This window comes from Pistacia vera, unplaced genomic scaffold, assembly GCF_008641045.1.
Source record: "Pistacia vera cultivar Batoury unplaced genomic scaffold, PisVer_v2 Contig1122, whole genome shotgun sequence".
In the NCBI taxonomy this organism is placed as follows: Eukaryota; Viridiplantae; Streptophyta; class Magnoliopsida; order Sapindales; family Anacardiaceae; genus Pistacia; species Pistacia vera.
Window position 1 is genome coordinate 97,471 of NW_022195163.1, and position 13,685 is coordinate 111,155.

The 13,685-nt window shown below is 35.3% G+C and overlaps 1 non-coding gene across 1 annotated transcript; it reads right to left on the minus strand.

The window, feature by feature from the left end:
- Window positions 1-8,659: 8,659 nt before the first annotated feature.
- TRNAD-GUC lies at window positions 8,660-8,731 on the minus strand. The gene has a single exon. It is a non-coding gene; the product is annotated as a tRNA-Asp (tRNA).
- Window positions 8,732-13,685: the final 4,954 nt, after the last annotated feature.

Below are 13,685 nucleotides of genomic sequence, written 5' to 3' on the forward strand. Positions count from 1 at the left end.
CCAGATCCAGGTTGGTATATAGATTATGGTGCCACTAATCATGTTACTTCTAACTTGTCTCAATTAGATGAAAGCAGAAATTATGTTGGAGTTAACCAATTGCAAGTTGGAAGCGGAGTTTCTCCATATTTCTCATATCGATTTTACTGTTTTACCTAGTACTTTGTAATCTAAGTGTCTTCATTTAAAAAATGTCTTATGTGTACCTAGTATCACTAAAAATCTCCTTAGTATATCAAAATTTACAAAGGATAACAATGTAGTTGTTGAATTTACTTTTAATTGTTATGTTGTTAAGGACAGGGATACAAGGACACAAGGATAGTGATGCTGCAGGGAGGTCTTAGAGGTGGCCTTTATCAACTGAGTTTTCCCTCTAATTTCTCTCAATCAACTGAACATCCTTTGTCCAAGTCTACACACATATCATATGTTTCTGCCAATCAGTCTACTCAGAGTCCAATCAAAATAAAGTCATGCCTACCAATTGTGTGTCTAAGTGGTCATCAATTTCGCATTATAATAATGTTCCTTGTGTGCCATAATCTTTGCACTATAAAACCACTCATTGTAATACTAGCATGATCAATAAAACTTCCAATACTTCTATTGATAAATCTAATGCATTGCTTTCTAATCCTTTGTTTGGTAATGATGTTTACTCTTCTGATCATGCTTTTGTTGATAAATCTGATGCATTGCTTTCTGATATTGTGGATGATAATGGTGTTTACTCTTTTGCTCATGTTTTACATCTAGATGGTGCCTCAAGTTTAGAATAATCTTCTCATTTGTCGCCTCATTCATCCTTAGTTCTACATGCTAATAACACTAATACCAATTTAGGCCTACTTTGGCATAGGAGGTTAGGCCATCCCCATTTTGAATCTCTACATAAAATTTTACAACATGTAAACACAAATCTGTCAACCAAGTTGCAACTATCATTCTGTGATGCTTGTCAACTTACAAAAATTCATAGAAACACTTTTCCCATTTCCACTTCTAGAGCAACTGAACTCCTTACCATAGTGCATAATGATGTTTAGGGCCCTGCTCCATATGCATCCATTGAAGGATTAAAGTATTATATTCAATTTATTGATGACTTTAGTATGTTCACATGGTTATTTCCTTTAAGAACCAAGGCTGACATTAGGTCTGTCTTCATCAAGTTTCATCACCTAGTTGAAAGGCAGTTTGGTCACAAGTTAAAATGCTTACATCCTGATCAGGTGGTGAATATATAGGTCTTATTCCTTATCTCACTATTGTTGGAATTCAATATAGGCATTCTTGTGCCTATGTCCATCAACAAAATGGTAGAAGTGAAAGGAAAAACAAGCATATAATAAAGACAAGACTTACCTTACTTGCACAAGCATCTATGCCTCTACATGTTTGGTGGTTTGCTTTTGATATTGCTGTGTTTCTATAGAATGCCTACAACAGTTTTAGACTTTGTTTCTCCATATCAAGCATTGTTTGGTTGTACACCTGAATACTCATCTCTGAAAATCTTTGGTTGTGCCTGTTTTCCCTTCTTGCGAGACTTTAACAAACATAAGTTTCAGTTTTACTCTTCTAAGTATACATTTGTAGGGTATAGCTTAATACATAAGGACTACAAGTGTCTTAGTTTAGATGGTCAAGTTTACATTACTCCAAATGCTAAGTTCAATGAAACTGAATATCCTTTTGCTATTGGTTTTACTTCAACCTTATCCCAATAAAATTCTCACCTATCAACTTCTTCTGTTTTACCCTCATCTACTACTTCACCTCTTGTATTTCCTTTTACATCACTTTAGTTTGATAATGTCTCACCTGCTAAAGATCCTCCAATAGTTTCATGTCCTCAATCAAGTCCTCACATCAAAGCAAAAGGTAAAGAAATTCACCCTACTTCACCTGTTCTTCCTTTCTTTTAAATTCAAAATTCACAACCCTCATCACAAATATCTAAATCTCCTATAGTATCATGCTCAATTCCATCACCTCAATCTATATATTCTCCTCAAAACATAATACCAACTTCAGCTCAGTTGCCTACTTCTACAAATTTTCCTTCACTGTTGCCCTTATCCTTTACTTTGATACCCAATTCCTCAACTCAAATAGACCTTATAGCCTATCCATTACCTTCCACACATACCTCACCCCACTCACCATCATGTTCTCTTACAATTGATCCTCCTCCAACACAGATTTCACATTCCTTTCTTGAATCTCAAGTCACTTGTAACAATCACCCATGATGACAAGAACCAAAAATGGCACTATTCTAAGGAAAATTGTTGTACTTATGACTAACCAAGTTTTGGTTCAACTTGAACCTTCTTCTATCAAAGAAGCTCTCCTTAGTCCAAAGTGAAAGGAAGCCATGAAATGTGAGTTTGATGTTCTCATGCAAAACAATAGCTGGACTCTTGTTCCTTCTACTCATGATATGAACATTGTGGGGAACAAAAGGGTGTTTAGGACTAAATTTAATTATGATGGTTCACTTCAAAAATACAAGGCTAGGTTGGTGGCTAAAGGGTTTCAATAGACTCCTAGCCTTGATTATTTCGAGGCATTCAACCTAGACATAAAGCCTTCAAACATTAGGATTGTTCTAACACTTGCTTTGACTCATAGCTAGGATATCTAGTAGATTGATGTTAACAATGCTTTTCTTAATGGCATCTTGCAGGAGACTGTTTATATGAGGCAGACAAAGGGTTTTGAAAATACATAATTCCCATACCATGTGGGTAAATTTAACAAAGCCCTTTATGGGCTTAAGCAGGCCCCCAGGGCATGGTTTGATAAACTGAAGTAGGCTTTGTTGGACAGAGGTTTCCTAAATTTAGTTTCAGACTTAAGTCTTTTTACTCTTCAAGAAGGTTCTCAAGTGACCTATTTATTGATATATGTTGATGATATTCTCATCACTAGGTCTATCACCTCTCATATTCATTAGCTTGTCCAAGATTTGAATGCTCAGTTTGCCTTGAAAATTCTTGGTTCTATTAAGTATTTTCTTGGTTTGGAAGCCACCAAGACAGATCAAGGCATTCATCTCAAGCAAACAAAGTATATTGTGGATCTTCTTACTAAAACTCAAATGCTGAATGCTCATTCTTGTCCCACTCCCATGGTTGTGGGAACAAAGTTGTTTACTCATGATAGTGAAGCCTTTAAAGACCTTAGCCTTTATAGGAGCACTATTGGTGCTTTGCAATACTTAACCCTAACTAGACCTAACATTAGCTTCACTGTCAATAAGATGAGTTAGTTTCTTCAAGCTCCCATAGAATTATAATGGCAAGCTTGTAAGAGAGTCTTGAGATACATTAAGGGTACTTAGTTCCATGGTGTAATGTTCAAACCAGCAGCTTCTCTGAGTGTAGAATGCTATGTTGGTGTTGATTGGGGCAGCAATCTTGATGATAGGAGATCCACAAGTGGCTACTGTGTTTACTTGGGTCCTAATCTCATACAATGGAGCTCCCGCAAGTAGAAAGAAGTGGCACTTTCTTATACTGAGACTGAGTACAGAGCATTAGCTCATACTATCACAGAAATAGCCCAGTTACAGAGTATTTTTTCAAAATTAGTTGTTGTTTTGGTTGCTTCTCTTGTTATTTGGTGTGACAATGTGAGTGCATAAGCATTGGCTGCCAATCCTGTGTTTTATGCTCACACCAAACATATTGAAATTGATGCACATTACATTAGGGATTAAGTTCTAGCCAAGATGTTAGTTGTTTAGTATGTTCCCTCAAAGCAACAAATTGTTGACATTCTTACTAAAGCCCTGTCAATCTCCTAGTTTAATGAGTTAAAACAGAAGTTAACTATGGTTGAAGTTCCTACAATTTTCAATTGGGCTAAGCATTAATCTTTCTCAACTGATAGAGTCCATAAGCAGATTGATTTTATGCATTGAAGTTGCAAGTTTGATAATGTTATACAGGTTTGATAATGCAGAAGCAGAATTGATTTTATGCACTCGAGTTGCAGGTTGGTTTGATAATGTAGAAGCATACTTGATTTTATACACTAAAGTTACAGGTTTGATAATGTTGTATGAAAGTGATACTGTTGTGCAAAAAGGTTTGATAATGCAAAAGCAGAATTGATTTTATGCACTCCAGTTGTAGGTTGGTTTGATACGCAGTAGCAGAATTGATTTTATGCACTTGAGTTGCAGGTTGGTTTGTTATGCAGAAGCAGAATTGATTTTATGCACTCGGGTTGCACGTTGGTTTAATATACAGAAGCATACTTTATTTTATACACTGAAGTTACAGGTTTGATAATGCTAACAAAAGTGATACTGTTGTGCAAAACTAATTTCATGGATGGTGGAAAAATTTGTTAATAAAGTATAGAAGATTGTTTATTATTTGGTTATGGATTTAGTATTGTGCAAGTTGAGCTATTGTAGAGTTGAACTGATTTAAAGTTGTGCAAAAATTGAGTTTTTAATTGTGCAAAGTTGAGCTACTATAGAGTTGCTGAATTTTAGTTATACAGAAGCTGAGTTGTTAATTGTGCAAAGTTGAGCTACTGCAGAGTTGCTGAGTTGCTAAATTTTAGTTGTACAGAAGTTGAATTGTTAATTGTGCAAAGTTGTGCTACTACAGAGTTGCAAAGTTGCTTTAGTTGTGTAGAAGTGAAGTTAAGTTGTTAATTGCGCAAAGTTGAGCCACTGCAATGTTACATAGTTGCTGAATTTTGGATGTGATGGTATTTTGAGCTAATGCAAAGTTGCAGATTTTCTGAATTTTGAATGTGATGGTATTTTGAGCTAATGCAAAGTTGTAGAGTTACAGTGAGCTAATGCGACCTACTGAATTTTGAATTGATGGTATTTGAGCTAATGTAAATGATGAATTCAAATAATGCAAAAGCGATAAAGGAAGTTGAGTTCACAGAGAGCAGTTGATTAAAGAAATTGTTAAAAGCTGGCAAAAGAAGTAAAGAGAGTTGAGTTTAAGGGGGAATGTTGACCAAAGATGTTTTTATCATAGGACCAGAGTGTTAGGTTCACAAGTTGTTGTATTGCTTTGTAAATAGGTGAAAACGGTAGCGTTTCAAGTCTTGTAGCCTTTGTGTCCCAAAACGATGGCATTTTGGGACTTCATTTTAGTTCATACTTCTTCACTCTTTTTACACACTGTTTTGTGTATAAGTTTCTAAGTGGTTGTAAAAACTAATTCAATCAATGAAATTCATACTTGACTTTTCTTGTTTTTCTTTCTAGAAATTTCTAGGTTTAGTTTGAGCTTTGACACCCAGGGGCTATTATTAAAAGATTATTGAGTAATCTGATTTTTATACCTATTTTGCTCTTAATTAAATACCATTTCGAACATAATTTCCCTTAAATGTCTACCAATGACAATTACCCAGCCCCCCTACATTTGAGAAATTAGCTAAAACACCCCAGCCACGAAAAGGTTAAAAGTTAACAAAATACCCCTTGCCNTCAAAGAAATTGTTAAGAAGCTGGCAAAACAAGTAACGAGAGTTGAGTTTAAGGGGGAATGTTGACCAAAGATGTTTTTATCATAGGACCAGAGTATTAAGTTCACAAGTTGTTGTACTGTATTGTAAATAGGTGAAAACGATGGCGTTTCAAGTCTTGTAGTCTTTGTGTCTCAAAACGATGGTGTTTTGGGACTACGTTTTAGTTCCTGCATCTTCAATCTCTTTACACACTGTTTTGTGTATAAGTTTCTAAGTGGTTGTAAAAAACTAATTCAATCAATGAAATTCATACTCGACTTCTCATATTTTTCTCTCTAGAAATTTCTAGGTTTAGTTTGAAGGTATTTCCTTTTTTTTTTTTTTTTTTTTTTTTAATTCCCTTGCTGTACAGATTGTTAATTTCTTTAAGGAATATATATGGGTGACTTAATTAATTTAGCAACAGCAGATTTTGTACGATAGATTTCAATGTTTTTGTTGGTATAGCTTAAGCGTGTGGTTACAAAACAATGTGAATATCCCATAAACAAGTTCTCACTCAATTCCCCCTAAACTAACCTCTAGTTGTAAATCCAGGGCATTTCATCATGTTTAGCACAAATCTTGATTTAAATTTGTTGATTACGGATGAATAATCTGTATTTATCGGTTTATTCAGTGTCTTTAAGACATTCTCCTCCAAAATTGCAAGACAATAAAATCATAGATTCAAAATTGTAATATTTCCAGGAGACTTTCATTTCATTTTTATACTTAAAAATAAACGCATTTGTTTTAATCCTCGGGGCTTGATTGTTCTTTTTTTCTAGTGGAATAACAGTTTAAACAATAACATTTTCAAAGTTTCCTTAATGGTTGTAAAAGTTCATGCAATGCCAGGGCTGAACAATGTTCAATGTTCTTTATCTTTAGCTACTCGATCCCATTAGTGATCTCATGGTTCTACTTCTATTAAGACTGAACTGTCTACATTAAACTGATACTAAGAGAATGAAATTTTACTTTTATTATGAATTCTTCATTTGTATGACTTCAAGTACAATATGAATATCTGAAATCTCTGATAATGTGTAGGTAAACTGATACTCCACTATGTCTTTGTGGCCACGCTGAGCTGCAATGTGAATTGGTAGCATCCCTTTATCATCTCCTCGAATACTATGTAACTCATCATTCTTCTTCAACCTTGCCGTGACTGCTTCCACCCTTGGGGATGCAGCAGCAAGAACAAAAGAAGTATCCTCATCAAAATTTTTACTAGCTCGCCATATATTTTACCAGTTTCTGACAAACATAGAGGAACTTGCCGCAGCTGCAATGTGGAGAGCGGCGTCGTTGTTGTCTGATATCTAACTGTTAAATACATTCAAATTTTTTACAGAGTAATCTTAATAAATAGATATCGATCTTAGCTGCTATATTCAATAAAAACTGCACGCCAAAAGAACAAAGAAAGAAAGAAACGGATTGAAAGAGTTACCTCTTTTGGTAGAGAGCATTCCTCCACCTCCTGGCCTCTTCTCCTCTGCCTTCTCACTGATTTTTGGAAATTGTGGGAAAGCTTCCTTAAGGGGATATTTGAGAGGTACAGATTTAGAGAAAATTTAAAAGTATTAACTAGGTAAGATATCAGACAAGGACGACACCGCTCTCCACATTGCAGCTACGGCAGGTTACTTTCTCTATGTTTATCAGAAAATTCTGATGGGGATATTGCTTTTGTTGTTGCTGCTGCATCTGGAAAGGTGGAAGCTGCCAAGGTGATGTTGAAGAAGAATGAAGAATTACCAAGTATTCGCGGAAACAATAAGATGTTACCAGTTCACAAAGCAGCTAAGCATGGCCACAAAAGACCTGGTTAGGGGTTAAAGAGAGTGAGGGGTATGTTCCATAAACCAATGAATAAAGGGGATAACGCTCTGAAAGACTGAATCAACGTAGTCTCTTTTAAAGGAGTAAAGAGGTGAAGAAGATTTTGTAGTTCGCAGTGAGAAAGTTTATTTTATTGCTGGTATTGGTGTTGATATGAAGATTCGTTTTGTAAAATATTAAAGCAAAAGCTGTGTAGATTAAATTTATTGGTCCCTTCAATTCCCAAAGAAACATCTTTTATATACTCGTAATCTCGTATTGTAAAATATTAAAATGAAGGAGGGAAGCTGATTTTCTCCATTTTTTATTAAAACTCTTTAATCTTTTATATATTCGTAGTATGTGTCAAGTCGGTGAATATTTTAGTCGGTGATGTGATTGTGAGCACATGGATTAGGCATGTGGATGTGGTGGGAACTAGGAATATTGACCCAATTTTATGATTTAAGAATATATTTAATAGTTTTCCTGTTGATTAATCTATACAACTAATTAATGAAAATAAAAAAAGACATTATTAGGTTGGACATGATCACTATTATTGGTTTTAAAAATGTAGGAAGCCATGTTGGGTAATAATACGTCAACACATTTTCATAATCCAGACGTGACATTATCATGCCAGTTTCATCACACCTATGATGCAAAATGATTTTAACTAGCCTAAAGAAACGATCGTTCCTTCATAGGGAATGACTAAGATTATTCTAAGAAGAAGAAGAAGGTAAGGAACAAGATTGTTCCTTCACAAAGGACAGTCGTTCCTAAAGGTCTTCCTTCATAAAGGACGGCCGTTCCTTCTAAAGGAACGATTATTTGTTTCTTGTAGTGCTTTGGTGCCTTGGGTGTAGTGAAAGCTGACATGACAGTGCTAATCTATTGACACGTTAGGGTTGTGAAATTATGTTATAAACGTAGCATATTTTGTAAGACTAAAGGAGAAATATACGTATTTATTTAGGGTATATTATGGAGAATTACAGATTAAATAATTTTATACAAAAACAAAATATTCTACAAATGGGACTCTCCTTGTCTTTGCTTATTTATCAAATTTTTTATCTTTAATACGTAGATGAGTTGAAATTTAGATATTTGGATAATTTTCATTTTGATCCAAAAACGATTATAAAATGTTAAAAAAAAAAATGAAATGAAAATATAGAAAATATTCAAATAAAAATTGAGACCAAAATATTGAAATAAATAGATAAACAAAATTGAAAATGAACCGAAAATGTTGAAATAAATAAATAAAAATTTTAAAAAATGAAACGAAATATTAGAATAAATAAGAATGAATTTTCGCCGTTGCCGGGGATCGAACCCGGGTCACCCGCGTGACAGGCGGGAATACTCACCACTATACTACAACGACTTGTTGATAAAAGTATCACATTTATCTTATTTAATCTTTTTGTAACGCTAGACCTCAAATGATGAGGGTTTTCAGCGTGCCTCCTGGAGAGATTAGTAAATACTGAATACCAACAACACGTCCAGGGTTTTATCTCCCTAGATTTTCATTTAGCCCCCTAATAAAGTATCAAAATCTCCCTATTATAATACTTTGAGAAACCATGGGGGTGTATAATACTTACATCTCTCAATGAGATGAGTGATAAAAACCTTCAAATGGTAACAAATTTTAGGGTTTTTATATTTCATATCCACCTTGAGAAATGAGAAATACATTATTACCAAAATAAATTTTACTGTAACTAAAAGAAAAGGGTTAATGAAATGTTTCCACCCATAAAATACCATTTCACTACCCATCAATTTATTCCTCTGGGTTGGGTGGGAAATATAGTGATTACGAAAAAAAAAAAAAAAAACCATTTTTTTCTTCTCTTCTTATCCACTTCCGTTACCGACAATTGCCGTCAGCATTGGGGAGTGTCGACGACCAGAAAATCAGCAAAAAAAAAATCACAATACTGCAAATAAAGATTCTCAATCATCTTTCAACCCAACAAACACAAAAACCCAACGAATCAAACTCAATTGATCGATTAAAACTCAACAAACCCTAGAGTGGGGAAGTTTCAATCGCCAACTATGATGAGCAAATGAGATGAAGAATGTTGGGGCTTTTGGAGAGGAGGATCCAAGAGTTGAATGGTGGTGGCAGAGATGATTTCCAACACTAGAAATGACCGAAAATCGAATGGGAGTTGAAAGGTCGCGTGGTGCACGATCAACGATCCACGAGCAAGGGACGGTGATGCAGGTAAGGGTTTTGTAGAGTGGGTTGTGGGAGTCGATTGATGGTGATAGGGACAATTTCAACATTAGAAAAGACTGAAAATTGGCTTGGAAGTTGAAGGTCGCGCGTGTATGACTGACGATTGGCGAGCAAGGGACGGTGATGGAGGTGAGGGTTTTGTAGAGGGGTTGTGGGGATGTGATGGTGGTTCTGCAGTGGCAAAAAAATCGATCGGAAATCCGGCTTGAAGAGTCGGCCGTGCGAATGGAGGTGGGTGGGGAAATGGTCAGTAATGACAGCAAATGGAGGCTTGGGCTTTGTAGAGAGGTGATGGGGATTTTGTGGGTAGTCTGGGAAGTGATTTTGAACGTTGAGATTGGTTAGAAAACAGCCAAAACCATTGACTGTGGTGCTGCTAACGGGCACCATCTCGTGCTAATGTGCGTTATCCCTTTCTTTTCACTTCTCCCACGGCTAAATGTTTGTTATATGTTGATCATTTTGCTCTTACTAATAACGGCTTTTGACTATTTTGCCCTTCCCACTGAAAATACTTATAAAACTGTACTTTAGGTAGTAAAAAGGCATTTTAAAAGTGGACGTGTGAATTGTCAAAATAACATTTTATTGAGGTCGACGTTCTCGATCGCTTCAAAGAGTATCTTGAGAAGAATCAACGGTTAAAAAAGAACATTGTCTTGAATAATAGTACGTACAACGAAAAGGTTCTTTTGCCATATCATGATTATTACAACACGATAAGGCAAGATAGTTCCTTGTTACTGAGCTAATTGGATGGATGTTATTATCAGATTGGAAAATTTAGTTCTTTCAACTGTATCACTGGGAAATGAATTAAGGAAGTTCAATTATGTTCGTGCATAAAAATAATTTAAATTATGGGAAATTTTTATCGAATATTTTTTAATGGATTCCATATAATCGGTTAAACTAGAGGCATTTTTGTCTGAAAAACACAAATTTCATTATATTCCATCAACAACTCCTTGTTATAAACAAACATGGTAATTATACCATTCCTTTCTTGAACATTCCTGTCTCTTTCCCATTTCTATGATTCTATCCCTGTCCTTGTTCCTATTTTAATCGAGGAAGTAAACGCCAGCACAGGGGAAGTAATTTTCCCGATAGATAATAGTACAGTATACAGGTAACAGGCCCAGAACGTTAAGGGAAAGGGCAGAAGGATTCCAAATAGAAGAAAATACATCTCAAAAACTGAGATGATTTTACACTAACGAAGAAGCTAATTTTGGAGCTGAGAAGTCGCAGCAATGGAGAGATGCTTTGACTTATGTGGCTAATTTATCTGGTTCGCATTTGCAGGACAGGTATTTTTCTTCTTGCTCTACAGGTCGTTAATTTCTTTAAGGAATATATGGGTGATTTGATTAATTTAGCAACAGCAGATTTTGTATGTTAGATTTCAATGTTCTTGTTGGTATAGCTTAAGCATGTGGTTACAAAACAATGTAAATACCCATAACAAGTTTCTCTCATTTCCCCCTAAATTAACCTCTAGTGTAAATCCAAGGCATTTATCATGTTTAGCACAAATCTTGATTTAAATTTGTTGATTATGGATGAAAAATCTGCATTTATCGGTTTATCCAGTGTCTTTAAGACATTCTCCTCTAAAATTGCCAGACAGTAAAACCCTAGATTCAAGATCTTGGAAATCAGCATACTGTTGTGAATAATCATTACAAATCATTTGAGTTATACTTATAAGTAGACCTTGTATGTGCATGCAGGTATGCATGTGTACTATTGGAGAATATGAATATTTAATGCATTATATTACTTCTTATAATAATATTGAATTCAGAATTACGTAGAATTAGAAATATAAATTATAAAAAGGTGGTCATCTTTCTATCTCTTTGCAGGACTGAGGCAATATTATCCAAGAGATTGTTGAAGAAATATGGACTAGGTTGAGGCTCTCATTCTCATATGGTGCTAAGGGCTTGGTTGGAATAGATTCACGTTTCCAAGAAATCAATTGTGTTTAGGTACAAGGTTGGATGTGTTCGATTATAGGGATTGTGGATGGGTGGCATTGGTAAAACAACATTGCTAGGGTTGTTTATGACTGCTTTTCCTATAAATTTGAAGGTAGCCGCTTTGTCGCAAATTCAGAGAGATTTCTGAAAAATTGGTTCATCTGCTTTAGAAGAGCAACTTCTTTCACAAGCTCTAAGGGAAAAGAATATGAACATATTGGACATTCATCGAGGAATCTATTACAGGCTGCAGAGTAAAAGATTCTTATCGTTCTTGATGGTGTAAATGAATTAGAACAATTAGAAACATTAGCAGGTGATCATGAATGGTTTGGTCCTTGAAGTAGATAATTATAATCACTAGAGATGAACATCTGCTGATTGCTCGTTGTGTGGATATAATATACAGGGCCAAGAGCTTAGTTTCAAGAAGCTCTTTATTGTCTGAAAGCCTTTAAGCAAAACCATCCTGCTGAGAATAGATAGGATTTCTAGGAGCATTGTAAGCTATGCTGACGGTCTTCCATTAGCCCTTGTAGTTTTGGGTTCTTATCTCAGTGGTAGAAGTGTAAATGAGTGGAAAGCGCACACAAAAAGCTTAAAGAAATTCCTGACAGGAAAATTTTTGATGTACTCAAAATAAGTTATGATGGTCTGGAGGAAACAGAGAAGAACATTTCTTGATATTGCATGTTTCTTTCATTGAGGAAAGTAACCCAAGTGACTGAAACACTAGAGGCTTGTGATTTTTACCCGAAAATGGACTTCGAGTTTGGCTGATAAATATCTCATTTCAATCGACAATGACAATGAAGGTTATATGTCCACAGTTTGCTAAAGAAATGGCTCAGGCCATTGTTCACCAAGAATCTCTCAAAGATCCGGGCAGAGACGCAGGGTTATGGCTTTATAATGATATCCATATGTACTTGAAAGAAAAAAGGTAAGTGACCATAAAATTATATTGGTTTATGTAATGTGTATCAGTTCAAGAATTTAACTTCTGCTTTACTTCTCTTTTCCTTGTTTGGTGAATTTATGGGGAACAGAAGAAGTGGAGGTTATATACCGACATTCATCTGGATCAAAAAGAGTATCTGGGACACTGATGCATTGTGAGAGAAACTTGAATTTCTTCTTCCCAAAGGGCTTGAATTTCTCCCAATGATTTATGGATACTTAACTGGCATGGATACCCTCTAAAATCATTGACATCAAGTTTCAAAGCAGAGAAACTTGTCAACTTGATATGTCATATAGTAGCATTGAACTAATTTGGAAGGATATAGTGGTGTGATTATTTCTTTCAGACCTTTATTTCATTGAATATATTTTTAGTTTCAAAAATGATGTTCCATCCTTTCTGTTTTTTACGTCTCTGGCAGAATTTAGATAAATTGAAACTCTTCAAACTCAGTCATTCAAAAAAGCTGACCATAACTGCAGATATCAGAGGAGTTCCAAATCTTGAGAGACTTATTCTGGAGATTGTTCGAATTTATTAGCTTCATCCTTCTATTGGTGACTCAAAAGGTTGAGTGTATTATATCTGAAAGACTGCAGAAACCTGCAGATGCTTCCAAGAATAATCTCTGGATGGAGATCTCTTTAAAGTTCTTTTGCTCATTGGCTGCTCAAAAATTGACTAATTGCCAGAGAATTGGGGGATTTTGAACGTTTGGAGCAACTTGACGTGGTAAAACTGCCATAATAGAGGCGCCTTATCCACAAGCTTAAGCAATACCAACATGAACATTGAAATAGGGGAAATGTGTGAGAAGACACACTTGTTGGAACTGGTTTCGGTATGTGCCAGCAACAGGCACAAGTCCATAAGTTTTTCATTACTTCCTAGTAAGTTTATCGTCTTCGAATGGACTTGATTTAAGTTACTGTAATCTCACTGAAGAACCAACCCAAATGATTTTCGCCATTTATCGCATTTAGAAATCTGAAAACTCTTATACTGTTTATTGCCTGATTTCAAGCTGTGACAGAGCTTCTTCAAGCTTAGAGAATCTAAGCACATATGAGTGCCCATCGGTGAAAAACTTTGGTGATCAAGTATGTCACAATTTTGGAAATTCTACCTTCAA